The following is a 27,441-nucleotide window of genomic DNA, read 5'->3' on the forward strand; positions in this document are numbered from 1 at the left end:
CCTGAATATAGAAGGATATATCTGTCTAGGCTGGAGACACGTGAAACAAGTCTGACGTGCCCCTTCAAGTCTACCTGAGAGGAAGCGGACTCAGGATTGGCGACCTCTCAGGGCACCTCCAACGGGCACAAATAACGGGCAAGCCCTATGAAAAGCACAGCATGAGTCTTGGTCCCACCTTTAAAAAGGAGGGTGACCTCTGGGATCTGGCAGCAGGATCTTTGGGAGATAAGAAAATATACTGCCTGCGATCGTGAAGTTTCAAGTCAGTCAAGAAAAGCAATCTCATGCACTGCACAAGCTCTTTCCCATGAGGCACCTCTCCTGCACTCTGTTTATGCAAATGAGCAAGCAGAGAGCTCAGGAATAAAACACCAAACTCATGTCCCCCAAAAAAGCAGCAGACAATTGCTGGATATTCCCCAACTTCTAATGCTTTTCTTTTAAACAAATGATAAACAGCCTCACCTGTGGCAAGGCTTAAAAAAATTGAATAAACTCTTAAATGTTCCTCTCCACGGAAATCTTTAGTAAAAGGCGAAAGATTTTTTCGTTTTGAAGAGAAACCAGAGTAAGTGACAATATAGCTCTCTAGGGTAAGTGGCGGCACATCAAAGACCCTGTCATTGCGAGGGTGAGGACCTGAAAGGTATTTTCAGGCTCTAAGAAAGAGGGCGAGAACCAGGCCGGTGGGCAAAACAGGCCAACATTTCAAAGTCTCTGCTCAAGGTACAAAAAGGTGGACTGTTCACATGTGTATGTCTGGGAATATGCAAATTTCTTTTGTACTCACCTCAGCTCATTAGGAGTTGTCGGGGCTGCTGGGGAAGGGGAACAGGAAATGTGAATCAGGCTTTTAGTTAAGTGGCACTGTAGGCCTTTTGTCCCCTAGCCATTTTACGCTTTCAACACGCTCTACACATAGCCATGCACCGTATGTGCCTTTTTCACACGTACTTTCATGAAACCTGAATATAGAAGGATATATCTGTCTAGGCTGGAGACACGTGAAACAAGTCTGACGTGCCCCTTCAAGTCTACCTGAGAGGAAGCTGACTCAGGATTGGCGACCTCTCAGGGCACCTCGAACGGGCACAAATAACGGGCAAGCCCTATGAAAAGCACAGCATGAGTCTTGGTCCCACCTTTAAAAAGGAGGGTGACCTCTGGGATCTGGCAGCAGGATCTTTGGGAGATAAGAAAATATACTGCCTGCGATCGTGAAGTTTCAAGTCAGTCAAGAAAAGCAATCTCATGCACTGCACAAGCTCTTTCCCATGAGGCACCTCTCCTGCACTCTGTTTATGCAAATGAGCAAGCAGAGAGCTCAGGAATAAAACACCAAACTCATGTCCCCCAAAAAAGCAGCAGACAATTGCTGGATATTCCCCAACTTCTAATGCTTTTCTTTTAAACAAATGATAAACAGCCTCACCTGTGGCAAGGCTTAAAAAAATTGAATAAACTCTTAAATGTTCCTCTCCACGGAAATCTTTAGTAAAAGGCGAAAGATTTTTTCGTTTTGAAGAGAAACCAGAGTAAGTGACAATATAGCTCTCTAGGGTAAGTGGCGGCACATCAAAGACCCTGTCATTGCGAGGGTGAGGACCTGAAAGGTATTTTCAGGCTCTAAGAAAGAGGGCGAGAACCAGGCCGGTGGGCAAAACAGGCCAACATTTCAAAGTCTCTGCTCAAGGTACAAAAAGGTGGACTGTTCACATGTGTATGTCTGGGAATATGCAAATTTCTTTTGTACTCACCTCAGCTCATTAGGAGTTGTCGGGGCTGCTGGGGAAGGGGAACAGGAAATGTGAATCAGGCTTTTAGTTAAGTGGCACTGTAGGCCTTTTGTCCCCTAGCCATTTTACGCTTTCAACACCATCCCTCCAATCGATATGCTCAGAGCCACCACTGTGCTCTACACATAGCCATGCACCGTATGTGCCTTTTTCACACGTACTTTCATTAAACCTGAATATAGAAGGATATATCTGTCTAGGCTGGAGACACGTGAAACAAGTCTGACGTGCCCCTTCAAGTCTACCTGAGAGGAAGCGGACTCAGGATTGGCGACCTCTCAGGGCACCTCCAACGGGCACAAATAACGGGCAAGCCCTATGAAAAGCACAGCATGAGTCTTGGTCCCACCTTTAAAAAGGAGGGTGACCTCTGGGATCTGGCAGCAGGATCTTTGGGAGATAAGAAAATATACTGCCTGCGATCGTGAAGTTTCAAGTCAGTCAAGAAAAGCAATCTCATGCACTGCACAAGCTCTTTCCCATGAGGCACCTCTCCTGCACTCTGTTTATGCAAATGAGCAAGCAGAGAGCTCAGGAATAAAACACCAAACTCATGTCCCCCAAAAAAGCAGCAGACAATTGCTGGATATTCCCCAACTTCTAATGCTTTTCTTTTAAACAAATGATAAACAGCCTCACCTGTGGCAAGGCTTAAAAAAATTGAATAAACTCTTAAATGTTCCTCTCCACGGAAATCTTTAGTAAAAGGCGAAAGATTTTTTCGTTTTGAAGAGAAACCAGAGTAAGTGACAATATAGCTCTCTAGGGTAAGTGGCGGCACATCAAAGACCCTGTCATTGCGAGGGTGAGGACCTGAAAGGTATTTTCAGGCTCTAAGAAAGAGGGCGAGAACCAGGCCGGTGGGCAAAACAGGCCAACATTTCAAAGTCTCTGCTCAAGGTACAAAAAGGTGGACTGTTCACATGTGTATGTCTGGGAATATGCAAATTTCTTTTGTACTCACCTCAGCTCATTAGGAGTTGTCGGGGCTGCTGGGGAAGGGGAACAGGAAATGTGAATCAGGCTTTTAGTTAAGTGGCACTGTAGGCCTTTTGTCCCCTAGCCATTTTACGCTTTCAACACGCTCTACACATAGCCATGCACCGTATGTGCCTTTTTCACACGTACTTTCATTAAACCTGAATATAGAAGGATATATCTGTCTAGGCTGGAGACACGTGAAACAAGTCTGACGTGCCCCTTCAAGTCTACCTGAGAGGAAGCTGACTCAGGATTGGCGACCTCTCAGGGCACCTCTAACGGGCACAAATAACGGGCAAGCCCTATGAAAAGCACAGCATGAGTCTTGGTCCCACCTTTAAAAAGGAGGGTGACCTCTGGGATCTGGCAGCAGGATCTTTGGGAGATAAGAAAATATACTGCCTGCGATCGTGAAGTTTCAAGTCAGTCAAGAAAAGCAATCTCATGCACTGCACAAGCTCTTTCCCATGAGGCACCTCTCCTGCACTCTGTTTATGCAAATGAGCAAGCAGAGCGCTCAGGAATAAAACACCAAACTCATGTCCCCCAAAAAAGCAGCAGACAATTGCTGGATATTCCCCAACTTCTAATGCTTTTCTTTTAAACAAATGATAAACAGCCTCACCTGTGGCAAGGCTTAAAAAAATTGAATAAACTCTTAAATGTTCCTCTCCACGGAAATCTTTAGTAAAAGGCAAAAGATTTTTTCGTTTTGAAGAGAAACCAGAGTAAGTGACAATATAGCTCTCTAGGGTAAGTGGCGGCACATCAAAGACCCTGTCATTGCGAGGGTGAGGACCTGAAAGGTATTTTCAGGCTCTAAGAAAGAGGGCGAGAACCAGGCCGGTGGGCAAAACAGGCCAACATTTCAAAGTCTCTGCTCAAGGTACAAAAAGGTGGACTGTTCACATGTGTATGTCTGGGAATATGCAAATTTCTTTTGTACTCACCTCAGCTCATTAGGAGTTGTCGGGGCTGCTGGGGAAGGGGAACAGGAAATGTGAATCAGGCTTTTAGTTAAGTGGCACTGTAGGCCTTTTGTCCCCTAGCCATTTTACGCTTTCAACACGCTCTACACATAGCCATGCACCGTATGTGCCTTTTTCACACGTACTTTCATTAAACCTGAATATAGAAGGATATATCTGTCTAGGCTGGAGACACGTGAAACAAGTCTGACGTGCCCCTTCAAGTCTACCTGAGAGGAAGCTGACTCAGGATTGGCGACCTCTCAGGGCACCTCGAACGGGCACAAATAACGGGCAAGCCCTATGAAAAGCACAGCATGAGTCTTGGTCCCACCTTTAAAAAGGAGGGTGACCTCTGGGATCTGGCAGCAGGATCTTTGGGAGATAAGAAAATATACTGCCTGCGATCGTGAAGTTTCAAGTCAGTCAAGAAAAGCAATCTCATGCACTGCACAAGCTCTTTCCCATGAGGCACCTCTCCTGCACTCTGTTTATGCAAATGAGCAAGCAGAGAGCTCAGAGATAAAACACCAAACTTATGTCCCCCAAAAAAGCAGCAGACAATTGCTGGATATTCCCCAACTTCTAATGCTTTTCTTTTAAACAAATGATAAACAACCTCACCTGTGGCAAGGCTTAAAAAAATTGAATAAACTCTTAAATGTTCCTCTCCACGGAAATCTTTAGTAAAAGGCGAAAGATTTTTTCGTTTTGAAGAGAAACCAGAGTAAGTGACAATATAGCTCTCTAGGGTAAGTGGCGGCACATCAAAGACCCTGTCATTGCGAGGGTGAGGACCTGAAAGGTATTTTCAGGCTCTAAGAAAGAGGGCAAGAACCAGGCCGGTGGGCAAAACAGGCCAACATTTCAAAGTCTCTGCTCAAGGTACAAAAAGGTGGACTGTTCACATGTGTATGTCTGGGAATATGCAAATTTCTTTTGTACTCACCTCAGCTCATTAGGAGTTGTCGGGGCTGCTGGGGAAGGGGAACAGGAAATGTGAATCAGGCTTTTAGTTAAGTGGCACTGTAGGCCTTTTGTCCCCTAGCCATTTTACGCTTTCAACACCATCCCTCCAATCGATATGCTCAGAGCCACCACTGTGCTCTACACATAGCCATGCACCGTATGTGCCTTTTTCACACGTACTTTCATTAAACCTGAATATAGAAGGATATATCTGTCTAGGCTGGAGACACGTGAAACAAGTCTGACGTGCCCCTTCAAGTCTACCTGAGAGGAAGCGGACTCAGGATTGGCGACCTCTCAGGGCACCTCCAACGGGCACAAATAACGGGCAAGCCCTATGAAAAGCACAGCATGAGTCTTGGTCCCACCTTTAAAAAGGAGGGTGACCTCTGGGATCTGGCAGCAGGATCTTTGGGAGATAAGAAAATATACTGCCTGCGATCGTGAAGTTTCAAGTCAGTCAAGAAAAGCAATCTCATGCACTGCACAAGCTCTTTCCCATGAGGCACCTCTCCTGCACTCTGTTTATGCAAATGAGCAAGCAGAGCGCTCAGGAATAAAACACCAAACTCATGTCCCCCAAAAAAGCAGCAGACAATTGCTGGATATTCCCCAACTTCTAATGCTTTTCTTTTAAACAAATGATAAACAGCCTCACCTGTGGCAAGGCTTAAAAAAATTGAATAAACTCTTAAATGTTCCTCTCCACGGAAATCTTTAGTAAAAGGCAAAAGATTTTTTCGTTTTGAAGAGAAACCAGAGTAAGTGACAATATAGCTCTCTAGGGTAAGTGGCGGCACATCAAAGACCCTGTCATTGCGAGGGTGAGGACCTGAAAGGTATTTTCAGGCTCTAAGAAAGAGGGCGAGAACCAGGCCGGTGGGCAAAACAGGCCAACATTTCAAAGTCTCTGCTCAAGGTACAAAAAGGTGGACTGTTCACATGTGTATGTCTGGGAATATGCAAATTTCTTTTGTACTCACCTCAGCTCATTAGGAGTTGTCGGGGCTGCTGGGGAAGGGGAACAGGAAATGTGAATCAGGCTTTTAGTTAAGTGGCACTGTAGGCCTTTTGTCCCCTAGCCATTTTACGCTTTCAACACGCTCTACACATAGCCATGCACCGTATGTGCCTTTTTCACACGTACTTTCATTAAACCTGAATATAGAAGGATATATCTGTCTAGGCTGGAGACACGTGAAACAAGTCTGACGTGCCCCTTCAAGTCTACCTGAGAGGAAGCTGACTCAGGATTGGCGACCTCTCAGGGCACCTCGAACGGGCACAAATAACGGGCAAGCCCTATGAAAAGCACAGCATGAGTCTTGGTCCCACCTTTAAAAAGGAGGGTGACCTCTGGGATCTGGCAGCAGGATCTTTGGGAGATAAGAAAATATACTGCCTGCGATCGTGAAGTTTCAAGTCAGTCAAGAAAAGCAATCTCATGCACTGCACAAGCTCTTTCCCATGAGGCACCTCTCCTGCACTCTGTTTATGCAAATGAGCAAGCAGAGAGCTCAGAGATAAAACACCAAACTTATGTCCCCCAAAAAAGCAGCAGACAATTGCTGGATATTCCCCAACTTCTAATGCTTTTCTTTTAAACAAATGATAAACAGCCTCACCTGTGGCAAGGCTTAAAAAAATTGAATAAACTCTTAAATGTTCCTCTCCACGGAAATCTTTAGTAAAAGGCGAAAGATTTTTTCGTTTTGAAGAGAAACCAGAGTAAGTGACAATATAGCTCTCTAGGGTAAGTGGCGGCACATCAAAGACCCTGTCATTGCGAGGGTGAGGACCTGAAAGGTATTTTCAGGCTCTAAGAAAGAGGGCAAGAACCAGGCCGGTGGGCAAAACAGGCCAACATTTCAAAGTCTCTGCTCAAGGTACAAAAAGGTGGACTGTTCACATGTGTATGTCTGGGAATATGCAAATTTCTTTTGTACTCACCTCAGCTCATTAGGAGTTGTCGGGGCTGCTGGGGAAGGGGAACAGGAAATGTGAATCAGGCTTTTAGTTAAGTGGCACTGTAGGCCTTTTGTCCCCTAGCCATTTTACGCTTTCAACACGCTCTACACATAGCCATGCACCGTATGTGCCTTTTTCACACGTACTTTCATTAAACCTGAATATAGAAGGATATATCTGTCTAGGCTGGAGACACGTGAAACAAGTCTGACGTGCCCCTTCAAGTCTACCTGAGAGGAAGCTGACTCAGGATTGGCGACCTCTCAGGGCACCTCGAACGGGCACAAATAACGGGCAAGCCCTATGAAAAGCACAGCATGAGTCTTGGTCCCACCTTTAAAAAGGAGGGTGACCTCTGGGATCTGGCAGCAGGATCTTTGGGAGATAAGAAAATATACTGCCTGCGATCGTGAAGTTTCAAGTCAGTCAAGAAAAGCAATCTCATGCACTGCACAAGCTCTTTCCCATGAGGCACCTCTCCTGCACTCTGTTTATGCAAAAGAGCAAGCAGAGAGCTCAGGAATAAAACACCAAACTTATGTCCCCCAAAAAAGCAGCAGACAATTGCTGGATATTCCCCAACTTCTAATGCTTTTCTTTTAAACAAATGATAAACAGCCTCACCTGTGGCAAGGCTTAAAAAAATTGAATAAACTCTTAAATGTTCCTCTCCACGGAAATCTTTAGTAAAAGGCGAAAGATTTTTTCGTTTTGAAGAGAAACCAGAGTAAGTGACAATATAGCTCTCTAGGGTAAGTGGCGGCACATCAAAGACCCTGTCATTGCGAGGGTGAGGACCTGAAAGGTATTTTCAGGCTCTAAGAAAGAGGGCGAGAACCAGGCCGGTGGGCAAAACAGGCCAACATTTCAAAGTCTCTGCTCAAGGTACAAAAAGGTGGACTGTTCACATGTGTATGTCTGGGAATATGCAAATTTCTTTTGTACTCACCTCAGCTCATTAGGAGTTGTCGGGGCTGCTGGGGAAGGGGAACAGGAAATGTGAATCAGGCTTTTAGTTAAGTGGCACTGTAGGCCTTTTGTCCCCTAGCCATTTTACGCTTTCAACACCATCCCTCCAATCGATATGCTCAGAGCCACCACTGTGCTCTACACATAGCCATGCACCGTATGTGCCTTTTTCACACGTACTTTCATTAAACCTGAATATAGAAGGATATATCTGTCTAGGCTGGAGACACGTGAAACAAGTCTGACGTGCCCCTTCAAGTCTACCTGAGAGGAAGCGGACTCAGGATTGGCGACCTCTCAGGGCACCTCCAACGGGCACAAATAACGGGCAAGCCCTATGAAAAGCACAGCATGAGTCTTGGTCCCACCTTTAAAAAGGAGGGTGACCTCTGGGATCTGGCAGCAGGATCTTTGGGAGATAAGAAAATATACTGCCTGCGATCGTGTAGTTTCAAGTCAGTCAAGAAAAGCAATCTCATGCACTGCACAAGCTCTTTCCCATGAGGCACCTCTCCTGCACTCTGTTTATGCAAATGAGCAAGCAGAGAGCTCAGGAATAAAACACCAAACTCATGTCCCCCAAAAAAGCAGCAGACAATTGCTGGATATTCCCCAACTTCTAATGCTTTTCTTTTAAACAAATGATAAACAGCCTCACCTGTGGCAAGGCTTAAAAAAATTGAATAAACTCTTAAATGTTCCTCTCCACGGAAATCTTTAGTAAAAGGCGAAAAATATTTTCGTTTTGAAGAGAAAGCAGAGTAAGTGACAATATAGCTCTCTAGGGTAAGTGGCGCCACATCAAAGACCCTGTCATTGCGAGGGTGAGGACCTGAAAGGTATTTTCAGGCTCTAAGAAAGAGGGCGAGAACCAGGCCGGTGGGCAAAACAGGCCAACATTTCAAAGTCTCTGCTCAAGGTACAAAAAGGTGGACTGTTCACATGTGTATGTCTGGGAATATGCAAATTTCTTTTGTACTCACCTCAGCTCATTAGGAGTTGTCGGGGCTGCTGGGGAAGGGGAACAGGAAATGTGAATCAGGCTTTTAGTTAAGTGGCACTGTAGGCCTTTTGTCCCCTAGCCATTTTATGCTTTCAACACGCTCTACACATAGCCATGCACCGTATGTGCCTTTTTCACACGTACTTTCATTAAACCTGAATATAGAAGGATATATCTGTCTAGGCTGGAGACACGTGAAACAAGTCTGACGTGCCCCTTCAAGTCTACCTGAGAGGAAGCTGACTCAGGATTGGCGACCTCTCAGGGCACCTCGAACGGGCACAAATAACGGGCAAGCCCTATGAAAAGCACAGCATGAGTCTTGGTCCCACCTTTAAAAAGGAGGGTGACCTCTGGGATCTGGCAGCAGGATCTTTGGGAGATAAGAAAATATACTGCCTGCGATCGTGAAGTTTCAAGTCAGTCAAGAAAAGCAATCTCATGCACTGCACAAGCTCTTTCCCATGAGGCACCTCTCCTGCACTCTGTTTATGCAAATGAGCAAGCAGAGCGCTCAGGAATAAAACACCAAACTCATGTCCCCCAAAAAAGCAGCAGACAATTGCTGGATATTCCCCAACTTCTAATGCTTTTCTTTTAAACAAATGATAAACAGCCTCACCTGTGGCAAGGCTTAAAAAAATTGAATAAACTCTTAAATGTTCCTCTCCACGGAAATCTTTAGTAAAAGGCAAAAGATTTTTTCGTTTTGAAGAGAAACCAGAGTAAGTGACAATATAGCTCTCTAGGGTAAGTGGCGGCACATCAAAGACCCTGTCATTGCGAGGGTGAGGACCTGAAAGGTATTTTCAGGCTCTAAGAAAGAGGGCGAGAACCAGGCCGGTGGGCAAAACAGGCCAACATATCAAAGTCTCTGCTCAACGTACAAAAAGGTGGACTGTTCACATGTGTATGTCTGGGAATATGCAAATTTCTTTTGTACTCACCTCAGCTCATTAGGAGTTGTCGGGGCTGCTGGGGAAGGGGAACAGGAAATGTGAATCAGGCTTTTAGTTAAGTGGCACTGTAGGCCTTTTGTCCCCTAGCCATTTTACGCTTTCAACACGCTCTACACATAGCCATGCACCGTATGTGCCTTTTTCACACGTACTTTCATTAAACCTGAATATAGAAGGATATATCTGTCTAGGCTGGAGACACGTGAAACAAGTCTGACGTGCCCCTTCAAGTCTACCTGAGAGGAAGCTGACTCAGGATTGGCGACCTCTCAGGGCACCTCTAACGGGCACAAATAACGGGCAAGCCCTATGAAAAGCACAGCATGAGTCTTGGTCCCACCTTTAAAAAGGAGGGTGACCTCTGGGATCTGGCAGCAGGATCTTTGGGAGATAAGAAAATATACTGCCTGCGATCGTGAAGTTTCAAGTCAGTCAAGAAAAGCAATCTCATGCACTGCACAAGCTCTTTCCCATGAGGCACCTCTCCTGCACTCTGTTTATGCAAATGAGCAAGCAGAGCGCTCAGGAATAAAACACCAAACTCATGTCCCCCAAAAAAGCAGCAGACAATTGCTGGATATTCCCCAACTTCTAATGCTTTTCTTTTAAACAAATGATAAACAGCCTCACCTGTGGCAAGGCTTAAAAAAATTGAATAAACTCTTAAATGTTCCTCTCCACGGAAATCTTTAGTAAAAGGCAAAAGATTTTTTCGTTTTGAAGAGAAACCAGAGTAAGTGACAATATAGCTCTCTAGGGTAAGTGGCGGCACATCAAAGACCCTGTCATTGCGAGGGTGAGGACCTGAAAGGTATTTTCAGGCTCTAAGAAAGAGGGCGAGAACCAGGCCGGTGGGCAAAACAGGCCAACATTTCAAAGTCTCTGCTCAAGGTACAAAAAGGTGGACTGTTCACATGTGTATGTCTGGGAATATGCAAATTTCTTTTGTACTCACCTCAGCTCATTAGGAGTTGTCGGGGCTGCTGGGGAAGGGGAACAGGAAATGTGAATCAGGCTTTTAGTTAAGTGGCACTGTAGGCCTTTTGTCCCCTAGCCATTTTACGCTTTCAACACGCTCTACACATAGCCATGCACCGTATGTGCCTTTTTCACACGTACTTTCATTAAACCTGAATATAGAAGGATATATCTGTCTAGGCTGGAGACACGTGAAACAAGTCTGACGTGCCCCTTCAAGTCTACCTGAGAGGAAGCTGACTCAGGATTGGCGACCTCTCAGGGCACCTCGAACGGGCACAAATAACGGGCAAGCCCTATGAAAAGCACAGCATGAGTCTTGGTCCCACCTTTAAAAAGGAGGGTGACCTCTGGGATCTGGCAGCAGGATCTTTGGGAGATAAGAAAATATACTGCCTGCGATCGTGAAGTTTCAAGTCAGTCAAGAAAAGCAATCTCATGCACTGCACAAGCTCTTTCCCATGAGGCACCTCTCCTGCACTCTGTTTATGCAAATGAGCAAGCAGAGAGCTCAGAGATAAAACACCAAACTTATGTCCCCCAAAAAAGCAGCAGACAATTGCTGGATATTCCCCAACTTCTAATGCTTTTCTTTTAAACAAATGATAAACAGCCTCACCTGTGGCAAGGCTTAAAAAAATTGAATAAACTCTTAAATGTTCCTCTCCACGGAAATCTTTAGTAAAAGGCGAAAGATTTTTTCGTTTTGAAGAGAAACCAGAGTAAGTGACAATATAGCTCTCTAGGGTAAGTGGCGGCACATCAAAGACCCTGTCATTGCGAGGGTGAGGACCTGAAAGGTATTTTCAGGCTCTAAGAAAGAGGGCAAGAACCAGGCCGGTGGGCAAAACAGGCCAACATTTCAAAGTCTCTGCTCAAGGTACAAAAAGGTGGACTGTTCACATGTGTATGTCTGGGAATATGCAAATTTCTTTTGTACTCACCTCAGCTCATTAGGAGTTGTCGGGGCTGCTGGGGAAGGGGAACAGGAAATGTGAATCAGGCTTTTAGTTAAGTGGCACTGTAGGCCTTTTGTCCCCTAGCCATTTTACGCTTTCAACACCATCCCTCCAATCGATATGCTCAGAGCCACCACTGTGCTCTACACATAGCCATGCACCGTATGTGCCTTTTTCACACGTACTTTCATTAAACCTGAATATAGAAGGATATATCTGTCTAGGCTGGAGACACGTGAAACAAGTCTGACGTGCCCCTTCAAGTCTACCTGAGAGGAAGCGGACTCAGGATTGGCGACCTCTCAGGGCACCTCCAACGGGCACAAATAACGGGCAAGCCCTATGAAAAGCACAGCATGAGTCTTGGTCCCACCTTTAAAAAGGAGGGTGACCTCTGGGATCTGGCAGCAGGATCTTTGGGAGATAAGAAAATATACTGCCTGCGATCGTGAAGTTTCAAGTCAGTCAAGAAAAGCAATCTCATGCACTGCACAAGCTCTTTCCCATGAGGCACCTCTCCTGCACTCTGTTTATGCAAATGAGCAAGCAGAGCGCTCAGGAATAAAACACCAAACTCATGTCCCCCAAAAAAGCAGCAGACAATTGCTGGATATTCCCCAACTTCTAATGCTTTTCTTTTAAACAAATGATAAACAGCCTCACCTGTGGCAAGGCTTAAAAAAATTGAATAAACTCTTAAATGTTCCTCTCCACGGAAATCTTTAGTAAAAGGCGAAAGATTTTTTCGTTTTGAAGAGAAACCAGAGTAAGTGACAATATAGCTCTCTAGGGTAAGTGGCGGCACATCAAAGACCCTGTCATTGCGAGGGTGAGGACCTGAAAGGTATTTTCAGGCTCTAAGAAAGAGGGCGAGAACCAGGCCGGTGGGCAAAACAGGCCAACATTTCAAAGTCTCTGCTCAAGGTACAAAAAGGTGGACTGTTCACATGTGTATGTCTGGGAATATGCAAATTTCTTTTGTACTCACCTCAGCTCATTAGGAGTTGTCGGGGCTGCTGGGGAAGGGGAACAGGAAATGTGAATCAGGCTTTTAGTTAAGTGGCACTGTAGGCCTTTTGTCCCCTAGCCATTTTACGCTTTCAACACGCTCTACACATAGCCATGCACCGTATGTGCCTTTTTCACACGTACTTTCATTAAACCTGAATATAGAAGGATATATCTGTCTAGGCTGGAGACACGTGAAACAAGTCTGACGTGCCCCTTCAAGTCTACCTGAGAGGAAGCTGACTCAGGATTGGCGACCTCTCAGGGCACCTCGAACGGGCACAAATAACGGGCAAGCCCTATGAAAAGCACAGCATGAGTCTTGGTCCCACCTTTAAAAAGGAGGGTGACCTCTGGGATCTGGCAGCAGGATCTTTGGGAGATAAGAAAATATACTGCCTGCGATCGTGAAGTTTCAAGTCAGTCAAGAAAAGCAATCTCATGCACTGCACAAGCTCTTTCCCATGAGGCACCTCTCCTGCACTCTGTTTATGCAAATGAGCAAGCAGAGAGCTCAGAGATAAAACACCAAACTTATGTCCCCCAAAAAAGCAGCAGACAATTGCTGGATATTCCCCAACTTCTAATGCTTTTCTTTTAAACAAATGATAAACAGCCTCACCTGTGGCAAGGCTTAAAAAAATTGAATAAACTCTTAAATGTTCCTCTCCACGGAAATCTTTAGTAAAAGGCGAAAGATTTTTTCGTTTTGAAGAGAAACCAGAGTAAGTGACAATATAGCTCTCTAGGGTAAGTGGCGGCACATCAAAGACCCTGTCATTGCGAGGGTGAGGACCTGAAAGGTATTTTCAGGCTCTAAGAAAGAGGGCAAGAACCAGGCCGGTGGGCAAAACAGGCCAACATTTCAAAGTCTCTGCTCAAGGTACAAAAAGGTGGACTGTTCACATGTGTATGTCTGGGAATATGCAAATTTCTTTTGTACTCACCTCAGCTCATTAGGAGTTGTCGGGGCTGCTGGGGAAGGGGAACAGGAAATGTGAATCAGGCTTTTAGTTAAGTGGCACTGTAGGCCTTTTGTCCCCTAGCCATTTTACGCTTTCAACACCATCCCTCCAATCGATATGCTCAGAGCCACCACTGTGCTCTACACATAGCCATGCACCGTATGTGCCTTTTTCACACGTACTTTCATTAAACCTGAATATAGAAGGATATATCTGTCTAGGCTGGAGACACGTGAAACAAGTCTGACGTGCCCCTTCAAGTCTACCTGAGAGGAAGCGGACTCAGGATTGGCGACCTCTCAGGGCACCTCCAACGGGCACAAATAACGGGCAAGCCCTATGAAAAGCACAGCATGAGTCTTGGTCCCACCTTTAAAAAGGAGGGTGACCTCTGGGATCTGGCAGCAGGATCTTTGGGAGATAAGAAAATATACTGCCTGCGATCGTGTAGTTTCAAGTCAGTCAAGAAAAGCAATCTCATGCACTGCACAAGCTCTTTCCCATGAGGCACCTCTCCTGCACTCTGTTTATGCAAATGAGCAAGCAGAGAGCTCAGGAATAAACCACCAAACTCATGTCCCCCAAAAAAGCAGCAGACAATTGCTGGATATTCCCCAACTTCTAATGCTTTTCTTTTAAACAAATGATAAACAGCCTCACCTGTGGCAAGGCTTAAAAAAATTGAATAAACTCTTAAATGTTCCTCTCCACGGAAATCTTTAGTAAAAGGCAAAAGATTTTTTCGTTTTGAAGAGAAACCAGAGTAAGTGACAATATAGCTCTCTAGGGTAAGTGGCGGCACATCAAAGACCCTGTCATTGCGAGGGTGAGGACCTGAAAGGTATTTTCAGGCTCTAAGAAAGAGGGCGAGAACCAGGCCGGTGGGCAAAACAGGCCAACATTTCAAAGTCTCTGCTCAAGGTACAAAAAGGTGGACTGTTCACATGTGTATGTCTGGGAATATGCAAATTTCTTTTGTACTCACCTCAGCTCATTAGGAGTTGTCGGGGCTGCTGGGGAAGGGGAACAGGAAATGTGAATCAGGCTTTTAGTTAAGTGGCACTGTAGGCCTTTTGTCCCCTAGCCATTTTACGCTTTCAACACGCTCTACACATAGCCATGCACCGTATGTGCCTTTTTCACACGTACTTTCATTAAACCTGAATATAGAAGGATATATCTGTCTAGGCTGGAGACACGTGAAACAAGTCTGACGTGCCCCTTCAAGTCTACCTGAGAGGAAGCTGACTCAGGATTGGCGACCTCTCAGGGCACCTCGAACGGGCACAAATAACGGGCAAGCCCTATGAAAAGCACAGCATGAGTCTTGGTCCCACCTTTAAAAAGGAGGGTGACCTCTGGGATCTGGCAGCAGGATCTTTGGGAGATAAGAAAATATACTGCCTGCGATCGTGAAGTTTCAAGTCAGTCAAGAAAAGCAATCTCATGCACTGCACAAGCTCTTTCCCATGAGGCACCTCTCCTGCACTCTGTTTATGCAAAAGAGCAAGCAGAGAGCTCAGGAATAAAACACCAAACTTATGTCCCCCAAAAAAGCAGCAGACAATTGCTGGATATTCCCCAACTTCTAATGCTTTTCTTTTAAACAAATGATAAACAGCCTCACCTGTGGCAAGGCTTAAAAAAATTGAATAAACTCTTAAATGTTCCTCTCCACGGAAATCTTTAGTAAAAGGCGAAAGATTTTTTCGTTTTGAAGAGAAACCAGAGTAAGTGACAATATAGCTCTCTAGGGTAAGTGGCGGCACATCAAAGACCCTGTCATTGCGAGGGTGAGGACCTGAAAGGTATTTTCAGGCTCTAAGAAAGAGGGCGAGAACCAGGCCGGTGGGCAAAACAGGCCAACATTTCAAAGTCTCTGCTCAAGGTACAAAAAGGTGGACTGTTCACATGTGTATGTCTGGGAATATGCAAATTTCTTTTGTACTCACCTCAGCTCATTAGGAGTTGTCGGGGCTGCTGGGGAAGGGGAACAGGAAATGTGAATCAGGCTTTTAGTTAAGTGGCACTGTAGGCCTTTTGTCCCCTAGCCATTTTACGCTTTCAACACCATCCCTCCAATCGATATGCTCAGAGCCACCACTGTGCTCTACACATAGCCATGCACCGTATGTGCCTTTTTCACACGTACTTTCATTAAACCTGAATATAGAAGGATATATCTGTCTAGGCTGGAGACACGTGAAACAAGTCTGACGTGCCCCTTCAAGTCTACCTGAGAGGAAGCGGACTCAGGATTGGCGACCTCTCAGGGCACCTCCAACGGGCACAAATAACGGGCAAGCCCTATGAAAAGCACAGCATGAGTCTTGGTCCCACCTTTAAAAAGGAGGGTGACCTCTGGGATCTGGCAGCAGGATCTTTGGGAGATAAGAAAATATACTGCCTGCGATCGTGTAGTTTCAAGTCAGTCAAGAAAAGCAATCTCATGCACTGCACAAGCTCTTTCCCATGAGGCACCTCTCCTGCACTCTGTTTATGCAAATGAGCAAGCAGAGAGCTCAGGAATAAAACACCAAACTCATGTCCCCCAAAAAAGCAGCAGACAATTGCTGGATATTCCCCAACTTCTAATGCTTTTCTTTTAAACAAATGATAAACAGCCTCACCTGTGGCAAGGCTTAAAAAAATTGAATAAACTCTTAAATGTTCCTCTCCACGGAAATCTTTAGTAAAAGGCGAAAAATATTTTCGTTTTGAAGAGAAAGCAGAGTAAGTGACAATATAGCTCTCTAGGGTAAGTGGCGCCACATCAAAGACCCTGTCATTGCGAGGGTGAGGACCTGAAAGGTATTTTCAGGCTCTAAGAAAGAGGGCGAGAACCAGGCCGGTGGGCAAAACAGGCCAACATTTCAAAGTCTCTGCTCAAGGTACAAAAAGGTGGACTGTTCACATGTGTATGTCTGGGAATATGCAAATTTCTTTTGTACTCACCTCAGCTCATTAGGAGTTGTCGGGGCTGCTGGGGAAGGGGAACAGGAAATGTGAATCAGGCTTTTAGTTAAGTGGCACTGTAGGCCTTTTGTCCCCTAGCCATTTTATGCTTTCAACACGCTCTACACATAGCCATGCACCGTATGTGCCTTTTTCACACGTACTTTCATTAAACCTGAATATAGAAGGATATATCTGTCTAGGCTGGAGACACGTGAAACAAGTCTGACGTGCCCCTTCAAGTCTACCTGAGAGGAAGCTGACTCAGGATTGGCGACCTCTCAGGGCACCTCGAACGGGCACAAATAACGGGCAAGCCCTATGAAAAGCACAGCATGAGTCTTGGTCCCACCTTTAAAAAGGAGGGTGACCTCTGGGATCTGGCAGCAGGATCTTTGGGAGATAAGAAAATATACTGCCTGCGATCGTGAAGTTTCAAGTCAGTCAAGAAAAGCAATCTCATGCACTGCACAAGCTCTTTCCCATGAGGCACCTCTCCTGCACTCTGTTTATGCAAATGAGCAAGCAGAGCGCTCAGGAATAAAACACCAAACTCATGTCCCCCAAAAAAGCAGCAGACAATTGCTGGATATTCCCCAACTTCTAATGCTTTTCTTTTAAACAAATGATAAACAGCCTCACCTGTGGCAAGGCTTAAAAAAATTGAATAAACTCTTAAATGTTCCTCTCCACGGAAATCTTTAGTAAAAGGCAAAAGATTTTTTCGTTTTGAAGAGAAAACAGAGTAAGTGACAATATAGCTCTCTAGGGTAAGTGGCGGCACATCAAAGACCCTGTCATTGCGAGGGTGAGGACCTGAAAGGTATTTTCAGGCTCTAAGAAAGAGGGCGAGAACCAGGCCGGTGGGCAAAACAGGCCAACATATCAAAGTCTCTGCTCAACGTACAAAAAGGTGGACTGTTCACATGTGTATGTCTGGGAATATGCAAATTTCTTTTGTACTCACCTCAGCTCATTAGGAGTTGTCGGGGCTGCTGGGGAAGGGGAACAGGAAATGTGAATCAGGCTTTTAGTTAAGTGGCACTGTAGGCCTTTTGTCCCCTAGCCATTTTACGCTTTCAACACGCTCTACACATAGCCATGCACCGTATGTGCCTTTTTCACACGTACTTTCATTAAACCTGAATATAGAAGGATATATCTGTCTAGGCTGGAGACACGTGAAACAAGTCTGACGTGCCCCTTCAAGTCTACCTGAGAGGAAGCTGACTCAGGATTGGCGACCTCTCAGGGCACCTCGAACGGGCACAAATAACGGGCAAGCCCTATGAAAAGCACAGCATGAGTCTTGGTCCCACCTTTAAAAAGGAGGGTGACCTCTGGGATCTGGCAGCAGGATCTTTGGGAGATAAGAAAATATACTGCCTGCGATCGTGAAGTTTCAAGTCAGTCAAGAAAAGCAATCTCATGCACTGCACAAGCTCTTTCCCATGAGGCACCTCTCCTGCACTCTGTTTATGCAAATGAGCAAGCAGAGAGCTCAGGAATAAAACACCAAACTTATGTCCCCCAAAAAAGCAGCAGACAATTGCTGGATATTCCCCAACTTCTAATGCTTTTCTTTTAAACAAATGATAAACAGCCTCACCTGTGGCAAGGCTTAAAAAAATTGAATAAACTCTTAAATGTTCCTCTCCACGGAAATCTTTAGTAAAAGGCGAAAGATTTTTTCGTTTTGAAGAGAAACCAGAGTAAGTGACAATATAGCTCTCTAGGGTAAGTGGCGGCACATCAAAGACCCTGTCATTGCGAGGGTGAGGACCTGAAAGGTATTTTCAGGCTCTAAGAAAGAGGGCGAGAACCAGGCCGGTGGGCAAAACAGGCCAACATTTCAAAGTCTCTGCTCAAGGTACAAAAAGGTGGACTGTTCACATGTGTATGTCTGGGAATATGCAAATTTCTTTTGTACTCACCTCAGCTCATTAGGAGTTGTCGGGGCTGCTGGGGAAGGGGAACAGGAAATGTGAATCAGGCTTTTAGTTAAGTGGCACTGTAGGCCTTTTGTCCCCTAGCCATTTTACGCTTTCAACACCATCCCTCCAATCGATATGCTCAGAGCCACCACTGTGCTCTACACATAGCCATGCACCGTATGTGCCTTTTTCACACGTACTTTCATTAAACCTGAATATAGAAGGATATATCTGTCTAGGCTGGAGACACGTGAAACAAGTCTGACGTGCCCCTTCAAGTCTACCTGAGAGGAAGCGGACTCAGGATTGGCGACCTCTCAGGGCACCTCCAACGGGCACAAATAACGGGCAAGCCCTATGAAAAGCACAGCATGAGTCTTGGTCCCACCTTTAAAAAGGAGGGTGACCTCTGGGATCTGGCAGCAGGATCTTTGGGAGATAAGAAAATATACTGCCTGCGATCGTGTAGTTTCAAGTCAGTCAAGAAAAGCAATCTCATGCACTGCACAAGCTCTTTCCCATGAGGCACCTCTCCTGCACTCTGTTTATGCAAATGAGCAAGCAGAGAGCTCAGGAATAAAACACCAAACTCATGTCCCCCAAAAAAGCAGCAGACAATTGCTGGATATTCCCCAACTTCTAATGCTTTTCTTTTAAACAAATGATAAACAGCCTCACCTGTGGCAAGGCTTAAATAAATTGAATAAACTCTTAAATGTTCCTCTCCACGGAAATCTTTAGTAAAAGGCAAAAGATTTTTTCGTTTTGAAGAGAAACCAGAGTAAGTGACAATATAGCTCTCTAGGGTAAGTGGCGGCACATCAAAGACCCTGTCATTGCGAGGGTGAGGACCTGAAAGGTATTTTCAGGCTCTAAGAAAGAGGGCGAGAACCAGGCCGGTGGGCAAAACAGGCCAACATTTCAAAGTCTCTGCTCAAGGTACAAAAAGGTGGACTGTTCACATGTGTATGTCTGGGAATATGCAAATTTCTTTTGTACTCACCTCAGCTCATTAGGAGTTGTCGGGGCTGCTGGGGAAGGGGAACAGGAAATGTGAATCAGGCTTTTAGTTAAGTGGCACTGTAGGCCTTTTGTCCCCTAGCCATTTTACGCTTTCAACACGCTCTACACATAGCCATGCACCGTATGTGCCTTTTTCACACGTACTTTCATTAAACCTGAATATAGAAGGATATATCTGTCTAGGCTGGAGACACGTGAAACAAGTCTGACGTGCCCCTTCAAGTCTACCTGAGAGGAAGCTGACTCAGGATTGGCGACCTCTCAGGGCACCTCTAACGGGCACAAATAACGGGCAAGCCCTATGAAAAGCACAGCATGAGTCTTGGTCCCACCTTTAAAAAGGAGGGTGACCTCTGGGATCTGGCAGCAGGATCTTTGGGAGATAAGAAAATATACTGCCTGCGATCGTGAAGTTTCAAGTCAGTCAAGAAAAGCAATCTCATGCACTGCACAAGCTCTTTCCCATGAGGCACCTCTCCTGCACTCTGTTTATGCAAATGAGCAAGCAGAGCGCTCAGGAATAAAACACCAAACTCATGTCCCCCAAAAAAGCAGCAGACAATTGCTGGATATTCCCCAACTTCTAATGCTTTTCTTTTAAACAAATGATAAACAGCCTCACCTGTGGCAAGGCTTAAAAAAATTGAATAAACTCTTAAATGTTCCTCTCCACGGAAATCTTTAGTAAAAGGCAAAAGATTTTTTCGTTTTGAAGAGAAACCAGAGTAAGTGACAATATAGCTCTCTAGGGTAAGTGGCGGCACATCAAAGACCCTGTCATTGCGAGGGTGAGGACCTGAAAGGTATTTTCAGGCTCTAAGAAAGAGGGCGAGAACCAGGCCGGTGGGCAAAACAGGCCAACATATCAAAGTCTCTGCTCAACGTACAAAAAGGTGGACTGTTCACATGTGTATGTCTGGGAATATGCAAATTTCTTTTGTACTCACCTCAGCTCATTAGGAGTTGTCGGGGCTGCTGGGGAAGGGGAACAGGAAATGTGAATCAGGCTTTTAGTTAAGTGGCACTGTAGGCCTTTTGTCCCCTAGCCATTTTACGCTTTCAACACGCTCTACACATAGCCATGCACCGTATGTGCCTTTTTCACACGTACTTTCATTAAACCTGAATATAGAAGGATATATCTGTCTAGGCTGGAGACACGTGAAACAAGTCTGACGTGCCCCTTCAAGTCTACCTGAGAGGAAGCTGACTCAGGATTGGCGACCTCTCAGGGCACCTCGAACGGGCACAAATAACGGGCAAGCCCTATGAAAAGCACAGCATGAGTCTTGGTCCCACCTTTAAAAAGGAGGGTGACCTCTGGGATCTGGCAGCAGGATCTTTGGGAGATAAGAAAATATACTGCCTGCGATCGTGAAGTTTCAAGTCAGTCAAGAAAAGCAATCTCATGCACTGCACAAGCTCTTTCCCATGAGGCACCTCTCCTGCACTCTGTTTATGCAAATGAGCAAGCAGAGAGCTCAGGAATAAAACACCAAACTTATGTCCCCCAAAAAAGCAGCAGACAATTGCTGGATATTCCCCAACTTCTAATGCTTTTCTTTTAAACAAATGATAAACAGCCTCACCTGTGGCAAGGCTTAAAAAAATTGAATAAACTCTTAAATGTTCCTCTCCACGGAAATCTTTAGTAAAAGGCGAAAGATTTTTTCGTTTTGAAGAGAAACCAGAGTAAGTGACAATATAGCTCTCTAGGGTAAGTGGCGGCACATCAAAGACCCTGTCATTGCGAGGGTGAGGACCTGAAAGGTATTTTCAGGCTCTAAGAAAGAGGGCGAGAACCAGGCCGGTGGGCAAAACAGGCCAACATTTCAAAGTCTCTGCTCAAGGTACAAAAAGGTGGACTGTTCACATGTGTATGTCTGGGAATATGCAAATTTCTTTTGTACTCACCTCAGCTCATTAGGAGTTGTCGGGGCTGCTGGGGAAGGGGAACAGGAAATGTGAATCAGGCTTTTAGTTAAGTGGCACTGTAGGCCTTTTGTCCCCTAGCCATTTTACGCTTTCAACACCATCCCTCCAATCGATATGCTCAGAGCCACCACTGTGCTCTACACATAGCCATGCACCGTATGTGCCTTTTTCACACGTACTTTCATTAAACCTGAATATAGAAGGATATATCTGTCTAGGCTGGAGACACGTGAAACAAGTCTGACGTGCCCCTTCAAGTCTACCTGAGAGGAAGCGGACTCAGGATTGGCGACCTCTCAGGGCACCTCCAACGGGCACAAATAACGGGCAAGCCCTATGAAAAGCACAGCATGAGTCTTGGTCCCACCTTTAAAAAGGAGGGTGACCTCTGGGATCTGGCAGCAGGATCTTTGGGAGATAAGAAAATATACTGCCTGCGATCGTGTAGTTTCAAGTCAGTCAAGAAAAGCAATCTCATGCACTGCACAAGCTCTTTCCCATGAGGCACCTCTCCTGCACTCTGTTTATGCAAATGAGCAAGCAGAGAGCTCAGGAATAAAACACCAAACTCATGTCCCCCAAAAAAGCAGCAGACAATTGCTGGATATTCCCCAACTTCTAATGCTTTTCTTTTAAACAAATGATAAACAGCCTCACCTGTGGCAAGGCTTAAATAAATTGAATAAACTCTTAAATGTTCCTCTCCACGGAAATCTTTAGTAAAAGGCAAAAGATTTTTTCGTTTTGAAGAGAAACCAGAGTAAGTGACAATATAGCTCTCTAGGGTAAGTGGCGGCACATCAAAGACCCTGTCATTGCGAGGGTGAGGACCTGAAAGGTATTTTCAGGCTCTAAGAAAGAGGGCGAGAACCAGGCCGGTGGGCAAAACAGGCCAACATTTCAAAGTCTCTGCTCAAGGTACAAAAAGGTGGACTGTTCACATGTGTATGTCTGGGAATATGCAAATTTCTTTTGTACTCACCTCAGCTCATTAGGAGTTGTCGGGGCTGCTGGGGAAGGGGAACAGGAAATGTGAATCAGGCTTTTAGTTAAGTGGCACTGTAGGCCTTTTGTCCCCTAGCCATTTTACGCTTTCAACACGCTCTACACATAGCCATGCACCGTATGTGCCTTTTTCACACGTACTTTCATTAAACCTGAATATAGAAGGATATATCTGTCTAGGCTGGAGACACGTGAAACAAGTCTGACGTGCCCCTTCAAGTCTACCTGAGAGGAAGCTGACTCAGGATTGGCGACCTCTCAGGGCACCTCTAACGGGCACAAATAACGGGCAAGCCCTATGAAAAGCACAGCATGAGTCTTGGTCCCACCTTTAAAAAGGAGGGTGACCTCTGGGATCTGGCAACAGGATCTTTGGGAGATAAGAAAATATACTGCCTGCGATCGTGAAGTTTCAAGTCAGTCAAGAAAAGCAATCTCATGCACTGCACAAGCTCTTTCCCATGAGGCACCTCTCCTGCACTCTGTTTAAGCAAATGAGCAAGCAGAGAGCTCAGGAATAAAACACCAAACTTATGTCCCCCAAAAAAGCAGCAGACAATTGCTGGATATTCCCCAACTTCTAATGCTTTTCTTTTAAACAAATGATAAACAGCCTCACCTGTGGCAAGGCTTAAAAAAATTGAATAAACTCTTAAATGTTCCTCTCCACGGAAATCTTTAGTAAAAGGCGAAAGATTTTTTCGTTTTGAAGAGAAACCAGAGTAAGTGACAATATAGCTCTCTAGGGTAAGTGGCGGCACATCAAAGACCCTGTCATTGCGAGGGTGAGGACCTGAAAGGTATTTTCAGGCTCTAAGAAAGAGGGCGAGAACCAGGCCGGTGGGCAAAACAGGCCAACATTTCAAAGTCTCTGCTCAAGGTACAAAAAGGTGGACTGTTCACATGTGTATGTCTGGGAATATGCAAATTTCTTTTGTACTCACCTCAGCTCATTAGGAGTTGTCGGGGCTGCTGGGGAAGGGGAACAGGAAATGTGAATCAGGCTTTTAGTTAAGTGGCACTGTAGGCCTTTTGTCCCCTAGCCATTTTACGCTTTCAACACCATCCCTCCAATCGATATGCTCAGAGCCACCACTGTGCTCTACACATAGCCATGCACCGTATGTGCCTTTTTCACACGTACTTTCATTAAACCTGAATATAGAAGGATATATCTGTCTAGGCTGGAGACACGTGAAATAAGTCTGACGTGCCCCTTCAAGTCTACCTGAGAGGAAGCGGACTCAGGATTGGCGACCTCTCAGGGCACCTCTAACGGGCACAAATAACGGGCAAGCCCTATGAAAAGCACAGCATGAGTCTTGGTCCCACCTTTAAAAAGGAGGGTGACCTCTGGGATCTGGCAGCAGGATCTTTGGGAGATAAGAAAATATACTGCCTGCGATCGTGAAGTTTCAAGTCAGTCAAGAAAAGCAATCTCATGCACTGCACAAGCTCTTTCCCATGAGGCACCTCTCCTGCACTCTGTTTATGCAAATGAGCAAGCAGAGAGCTCAGGAATAAAACACCAAACTTATGTCCCCCAAAAAAGCAGCAGACAATTGCTGGATATTCCCCAACTTCTAATGCTTTTCTTTTAAACAAATGATAAACAGCCTCACCTGTGGCAAGGCTTAAAAAAATTGAATAAACTCTTAAATGTTCCTCTCCACGGAAATCTTTAGTAAAAGGCGAAATATTTTTTCGTTTTGAAGAGAAACCAGAGTAAGTGACAATATAGCTCTCTAGGGTAAGTGGCGGCACATCAAAGACCCTGTCATTGCGAGGGTGAGGACCTGAAAGGTATTTTCAGGCTCTAAGAAAGAGGGCGAGAACCAGGCCGGTGGGCAAAACAGGCCAACATTTCAAAGTCTCTGCTCAAGGTACAAAAAGGTGGACTGTTCACATGTGTATGTCTGGGAATATGCAAATTTCTTTTGTACTCACCTCAGCTCATTAGGAGTTGTCGGGGCTGCTGGGGAAGGGGAACAGGAAATGTGAATCAGGCTTTTAGTTAAGTGGCACTGTAGGCCTTTTGTCCCCTAGCCATTTTACGCTTTCAACACCATCCCTCCAATCGATATGCTCAGAGCCACCACTGTGCTCTACACATAGCCATGCACCGTATGTGCCTTTTTCACACGTACTTTCATTAAACCTGAATATAGAAGGATATATCTGTCTAGGCTGGAGACACGTGAAACAAGTCTGACGTGCCCCTTCAAGTCTACCTGAGAGGAAGCGGACTCAGGATTGGCGACCTCTCAGGGCACCTCCAACGGGCACAAATAACGGGCAAGCCCTATGAAAAGCACAGCATGAGTCTTGGTCCCACCTTTAAAAAGGAGGGTGACCTCTGGGATCTGGCAGCAGGATCTTTGGGAGATAAGAAAATATACTGCCTGCGATCGTGTAGTTTCAAGTCAGTCAAGAAAAGCAATCTCATGCACTGCACAAGCTCTTTCCCATGAGGCACCTCTCCTGCACTCTGTTTATGCAAATGAGCAAGCAGAGAGCTCAGGAATAAAACACCAAACTCATGTCCCCCAAAAAAGCAGCAGACAATTGCTGGATATTCCCCAACTTCTAATGCTTTTCTTTTAAACAAATGATAAACAGCCTCACCTGTGGCAAGGCTTAAATAAATTGAATAAACTCTTAAATGTTCCTCTCCACGGAAATCTTTAGTAAAAGGCAAAAGATTTTTTCGTTTTGAAGAGAAACCAGAGTAAGTGACAATATAGCTCTCTAGGGTAAGTGGCGGCACATCAAAGACCCTGTCATTGCGAGGGTGAGGACCTGAAAGGTATTTTCAGGCTCTAAGAAAGAGGGCGAGAACCAGGCCGGTGGGCAAAACAGGCCAACATTTCAAAGTCTCTGCTCAAGGTACAAAAAGGTGGACTGTTCACATGTGTATGTCTGGGAATATGCAAATTTCTTTTGTACTCACCTCAGCTCATTAGGAGTTGTCGGGGCTGCTGGGGAAGGGGAACAGGAAATGTGAATCAGGCTTTTAGTTAAGTGGCACTGTAGGCCTTTTGTCCCCTAGCCATTTTACGCTTTCAACACGCTCTACACATAGCCATGCACCGTATGTGCCTTTTTCACACGTACTTTCATTAAACCTGAATATAGAAGGATATATCTGTCTAGGCTGGAGACACGTGAAACAAGTCTGACGTGCCCCTTCAAGTCTACCTGAGAGGAAGCTGACTCAGGATTGGCGACCTCTCAGGGCACCTCTAACGGGCACAAATAACGGGCAAGCCCTATGAAAAGCACAGCATGAGTCTTGGTCCCACCTTTAAAAAGGAGGGTGACCTCTGGGATCTGGCAGCAGGATCTTTGGGAGATAAGAAAATATACTGCCTGCGATCGTGAAGTTTCAAGTCAGTCAAGAAAAGCAATCTCATGCACTGCACAAGCTCTTTCCCATGAGGCACCTCTCCTGCACTCTGTTTATGCAAATGAGCAAGCAGAGCGCTCAGGAATAAAACACCAAACTCATGTCCCCCAAAAAAGCAGCAGACAATTGCTGGATATTCCCCAACTTCTAATGCTTTTCTTTTAAACAAATGATAAACAGCCTCACCTGTGGCAAGGCTTAAAAAAATTGAATAAACTCTTAAATGTTCCTCTCCACGGAAATCTTTAGTAAAAGGCAAAAGATTTTTTCGTTTTGAAGAGAAACCAGAGTAAGTGACAATATAGCTCTCTAGGGTAAGTGGCGGCACATCAAAGACCCTGTCATTGCGAGGGTGAGGACCTGAAAGGTATTTTCAGGCTCTAAGAAAGAGGGCGAGAACCAGGCCGGTGGGCAAAACAGGCCAACATATCAAAGTCTCTGCTCAACGTACAAAAAGGTGGACTGTTCACATGTGTATGTCTGGGAATATGCAAATTTCTTTTGTACTCACCTCAGCTCATTAGGAGTTGTCGGGGCTGCTGGGGAAGGGGAACAGGAAATGTGAATCAGGCTTTTAGTTAAGTGGCACTGTAGGCCTTTTGTCCCCTAGCCATTTTACGCTTTCAACACGCTCTACACATAGCCATGCACCGTATGTGCCTTTTTCACACGTACTTTCATTAAACCTGAATATAGAAGGATATATCTGTCTAGGCTGGAGACACGTGAAACAAGTCTGACGTGCCCCTTCAAGTCTACCTGAGAGGAAGCTGACTCAGGATTGGCGACCTCTCAGGGCACCTCGAACGGGCACAAATAACGGGCAAGCCCTATGAAAAGCACAGCATGAGTCTTGGTCCCACCTTTAAAAAGGAGGGTGACCTCTGGGATCTGGCAGCAGGATCTTTGGGAGATAAGAAAATATACTGCCTGCGATCGTGAAGTTTCAAGTCAGTCAAGAAAAGCAATCTCATGCACTGCACAAGCTCTTTCCCATGAGGCACCTCTCCTGCACTCTGTTTATGCAAATGAGCAAGCAGAGAGCTCAGGAATAAAACACCAAACTTATGTCCCCCAAAAAAGCAGCAGACAATTGCTGGATATTCCCCAACTTCTAATGCTTTTCTTTTAAACAAATGATAAACAGCCTCACCTGTGGCAAGGCTTAAAAAAATTGAATAAACTCTTAAATGTTCCTCTCCACGGAAATCTTTAGTAAAAGGCGAAAGATTTTTTCGTTTTGAAGAGAAACCAGAGTAAGTGACAATATAGCTCTCTAGGGTAAGTGGCGGCACATCAAAGACCCTGTCATTGCGAGGGTGAGGACCTGAAAGGTATTTTCAGGCTCTAAGAAAGAGGGCGAGAACCAGGCCGGTGGGCAAAACAGGCCAACATTTCAAAGTCTCTGCTCAAGGTACAAAAAGGTGGACTGTTCACATGTGTATGTCTGGGAATATGCAAATTTCTTTTGTACTCACCTCAGCTCATTAGGAGTTGTCGGGGCTGCTGGGGAAGGGGAACAGGAAATGTGAATCAGGCTTTTAGTTAAGTGGCACTGTAGGCCTTTTGTCCCCTAGCCATTTTACGCTTTCAACACCATCCCTCCAATCGATATGCTCAGAGCCACCACTGTGCTCTACACATAGCCATGCACCGT

General features: G+C 45.3%; 28 non-coding genes across 28 annotated transcripts; all 28 read right to left on the reverse strand.

Moving 5' to 3' along the window:
• Nucleotides 1–460: 460 nt before the first annotated feature.
• Nucleotides 461–575, reverse strand: LOC146774862 (U5 spliceosomal RNA). Its single transcript, XR_014972901.1, has one exon. It is a non-coding gene; the product is annotated as a U5 spliceosomal RNA (small nuclear RNA).
• An 852-nt stretch (nucleotides 576–1,427) lies between these two features.
• Nucleotides 1,428–1,542, reverse strand: LOC146774863 (U5 spliceosomal RNA). Its single transcript, XR_014972902.1, has one exon. It is a non-coding gene; the product is annotated as a U5 spliceosomal RNA (small nuclear RNA).
• An 888-nt stretch (nucleotides 1,543–2,430) lies between these two features.
• Nucleotides 2,431–2,545, reverse strand: LOC146774864 (U5 spliceosomal RNA). The gene has a single exon (XR_014972904.1). It is a non-coding gene; the product is annotated as a U5 spliceosomal RNA (small nuclear RNA).
• Nucleotides 2,546–3,397: 852 nt separating this feature from the next.
• On the reverse strand, nucleotides 3,398–3,512 carry LOC146774865 (U5 spliceosomal RNA). The gene has a single exon (XR_014973666.1). It is a non-coding gene; the product is annotated as a U5 spliceosomal RNA (small nuclear RNA).
• An 852-nt stretch (nucleotides 3,513–4,364) lies between these two features.
• LOC146774866 (U5 spliceosomal RNA) lies at nucleotides 4,365–4,479 on the reverse strand. The gene has a single exon (XR_014973761.1). It is a non-coding gene; the product is annotated as a U5 spliceosomal RNA (small nuclear RNA).
• Nucleotides 4,480–5,367: 888 nt separating this feature from the next.
• On the reverse strand, nucleotides 5,368–5,482 carry LOC146774867 (U5 spliceosomal RNA). Its single transcript, XR_014973667.1, has one exon. It is a non-coding gene; the product is annotated as a U5 spliceosomal RNA (small nuclear RNA).
• An 852-nt stretch (nucleotides 5,483–6,334) lies between these two features.
• Nucleotides 6,335–6,449, reverse strand: LOC146774868 (U5 spliceosomal RNA). The gene has a single exon (XR_014972905.1). It is a non-coding gene; the product is annotated as a U5 spliceosomal RNA (small nuclear RNA).
• Nucleotides 6,450–7,301: 852 nt separating this feature from the next.
• LOC146774869 (U5 spliceosomal RNA) lies at nucleotides 7,302–7,416 on the reverse strand. Its single transcript, XR_014972906.1, has one exon. It is a non-coding gene; the product is annotated as a U5 spliceosomal RNA (small nuclear RNA).
• An 888-nt stretch (nucleotides 7,417–8,304) lies between these two features.
• On the reverse strand, nucleotides 8,305–8,419 carry LOC146774870 (U5 spliceosomal RNA). Its single transcript, XR_014974772.1, has one exon. It is a non-coding gene; the product is annotated as a U5 spliceosomal RNA (small nuclear RNA).
• Nucleotides 8,420–9,271: 852 nt separating this feature from the next.
• LOC146774871 (U5 spliceosomal RNA) lies at nucleotides 9,272–9,386 on the reverse strand. Its single transcript, XR_014973668.1, has one exon. It is a non-coding gene; the product is annotated as a U5 spliceosomal RNA (small nuclear RNA).
• An 852-nt stretch (nucleotides 9,387–10,238) lies between these two features.
• LOC146774872 (U5 spliceosomal RNA) lies at nucleotides 10,239–10,353 on the reverse strand. Its single transcript, XR_014973669.1, has one exon. It is a non-coding gene; the product is annotated as a U5 spliceosomal RNA (small nuclear RNA).
• An 852-nt stretch (nucleotides 10,354–11,205) lies between these two features.
• Nucleotides 11,206–11,320, reverse strand: LOC146774873 (U5 spliceosomal RNA). The gene has a single exon (XR_014972907.1). It is a non-coding gene; the product is annotated as a U5 spliceosomal RNA (small nuclear RNA).
• Nucleotides 11,321–12,208: 888 nt separating this feature from the next.
• On the reverse strand, nucleotides 12,209–12,323 carry LOC146774874 (U5 spliceosomal RNA). The gene has a single exon (XR_014972908.1). It is a non-coding gene; the product is annotated as a U5 spliceosomal RNA (small nuclear RNA).
• An 852-nt stretch (nucleotides 12,324–13,175) lies between these two features.
• LOC146774875 (U5 spliceosomal RNA) lies at nucleotides 13,176–13,290 on the reverse strand. The gene has a single exon (XR_014972910.1). It is a non-coding gene; the product is annotated as a U5 spliceosomal RNA (small nuclear RNA).
• Nucleotides 13,291–14,178: 888 nt separating this feature from the next.
• LOC146774876 (U5 spliceosomal RNA) lies at nucleotides 14,179–14,293 on the reverse strand. The gene has a single exon (XR_014973671.1). It is a non-coding gene; the product is annotated as a U5 spliceosomal RNA (small nuclear RNA).
• Nucleotides 14,294–15,145: 852 nt separating this feature from the next.
• On the reverse strand, nucleotides 15,146–15,260 carry LOC146774877 (U5 spliceosomal RNA). Its single transcript, XR_014972911.1, has one exon. It is a non-coding gene; the product is annotated as a U5 spliceosomal RNA (small nuclear RNA).
• Nucleotides 15,261–16,148: 888 nt separating this feature from the next.
• Nucleotides 16,149–16,263, reverse strand: LOC146774878 (U5 spliceosomal RNA). The gene has a single exon (XR_014974773.1). It is a non-coding gene; the product is annotated as a U5 spliceosomal RNA (small nuclear RNA).
• An 852-nt stretch (nucleotides 16,264–17,115) lies between these two features.
• LOC146774879 (U5 spliceosomal RNA) lies at nucleotides 17,116–17,230 on the reverse strand. Its single transcript, XR_014974415.1, has one exon. It is a non-coding gene; the product is annotated as a U5 spliceosomal RNA (small nuclear RNA).
• An 852-nt stretch (nucleotides 17,231–18,082) lies between these two features.
• LOC146774880 (U5 spliceosomal RNA) lies at nucleotides 18,083–18,197 on the reverse strand. Its single transcript, XR_014972912.1, has one exon. It is a non-coding gene; the product is annotated as a U5 spliceosomal RNA (small nuclear RNA).
• Nucleotides 18,198–19,085: 888 nt separating this feature from the next.
• On the reverse strand, nucleotides 19,086–19,200 carry LOC146774881 (U5 spliceosomal RNA). The gene has a single exon (XR_014974284.1). It is a non-coding gene; the product is annotated as a U5 spliceosomal RNA (small nuclear RNA).
• An 852-nt stretch (nucleotides 19,201–20,052) lies between these two features.
• Nucleotides 20,053–20,167, reverse strand: LOC146774882 (U5 spliceosomal RNA). Its single transcript, XR_014973672.1, has one exon. It is a non-coding gene; the product is annotated as a U5 spliceosomal RNA (small nuclear RNA).
• An 852-nt stretch (nucleotides 20,168–21,019) lies between these two features.
• Nucleotides 21,020–21,134, reverse strand: LOC146774883 (U5 spliceosomal RNA). Its single transcript, XR_014972913.1, has one exon. It is a non-coding gene; the product is annotated as a U5 spliceosomal RNA (small nuclear RNA).
• Nucleotides 21,135–22,022: 888 nt separating this feature from the next.
• On the reverse strand, nucleotides 22,023–22,137 carry LOC146774884 (U5 spliceosomal RNA). Its single transcript, XR_014974285.1, has one exon. It is a non-coding gene; the product is annotated as a U5 spliceosomal RNA (small nuclear RNA).
• Nucleotides 22,138–22,989: 852 nt separating this feature from the next.
• Nucleotides 22,990–23,104, reverse strand: LOC146774885 (U5 spliceosomal RNA). The gene has a single exon (XR_014972914.1). It is a non-coding gene; the product is annotated as a U5 spliceosomal RNA (small nuclear RNA).
• Nucleotides 23,105–23,992: 888 nt separating this feature from the next.
• Nucleotides 23,993–24,107, reverse strand: LOC146774886 (U5 spliceosomal RNA). The gene has a single exon (XR_014974481.1). It is a non-coding gene; the product is annotated as a U5 spliceosomal RNA (small nuclear RNA).
• An 888-nt stretch (nucleotides 24,108–24,995) lies between these two features.
• LOC146774887 (U5 spliceosomal RNA) lies at nucleotides 24,996–25,110 on the reverse strand. The gene has a single exon (XR_014974286.1). It is a non-coding gene; the product is annotated as a U5 spliceosomal RNA (small nuclear RNA).
• An 852-nt stretch (nucleotides 25,111–25,962) lies between these two features.
• On the reverse strand, nucleotides 25,963–26,077 carry LOC146774888 (U5 spliceosomal RNA). Its single transcript, XR_014973673.1, has one exon. It is a non-coding gene; the product is annotated as a U5 spliceosomal RNA (small nuclear RNA).
• An 852-nt stretch (nucleotides 26,078–26,929) lies between these two features.
• LOC146774889 (U5 spliceosomal RNA) lies at nucleotides 26,930–27,044 on the reverse strand. The gene has a single exon (XR_014972916.1). It is a non-coding gene; the product is annotated as a U5 spliceosomal RNA (small nuclear RNA).
• Between the last annotated feature and the right edge of the window lie 397 nt (nucleotides 27,045–27,441).

This window comes from Triturus cristatus, chromosome 12, assembly GCF_964204655.1.
Source record: "Triturus cristatus chromosome 12, aTriCri1.1, whole genome shotgun sequence".
In the NCBI taxonomy this organism is placed as follows: domain Eukaryota; kingdom Metazoa; phylum Chordata; class Amphibia; order Caudata; family Salamandridae; genus Triturus; species Triturus cristatus.